This window comes from Corvus brachyrhynchos, unplaced genomic scaffold, assembly GCF_000691975.1.
Source record: "Corvus brachyrhynchos isolate BGI_N302 unplaced genomic scaffold, ASM69197v1 scaffold209, whole genome shotgun sequence".
Taxonomy (NCBI): Eukaryota; Metazoa; Chordata; class Aves; order Passeriformes; family Corvidae; genus Corvus; species Corvus brachyrhynchos.
The window spans coordinates 902,960-903,297 of NW_008246056.1; positions in this window are offsets into that span (position 1 = coordinate 902,960).

A 338-nucleotide genomic window follows, 5' to 3' on the forward strand; every position below is an offset into this window, starting at 1 on the left:
CGGGACAAAAGGGCAGCCACTGTGCCTGGCTGGGCCCAGCAGCTGAACAGCTGGCAAAGTGCACAGAGTCCAGCCTCAGAGCAGGGCTGAGATGGACATCCATCCAGAGAAGTGTATCTGCTTCCCTTGGAGGCACAGGGAAGCTCTGGGATTTGAGCGTGCCCCATCTGGAACTCCGGGGAAAGGCCCGATCCTCCCTGAAGCTCTAAAAACAGGGGCTCTCCTCAGAAGGGCACATCCAAGTCAAACGGCAGATAGAAAGGCAAGCATTAGGCTGGGAGATAGCACTTCCCTTTCTGTCACATGAAAGATGAGTCCATTAGGGAACATCCTCTCTG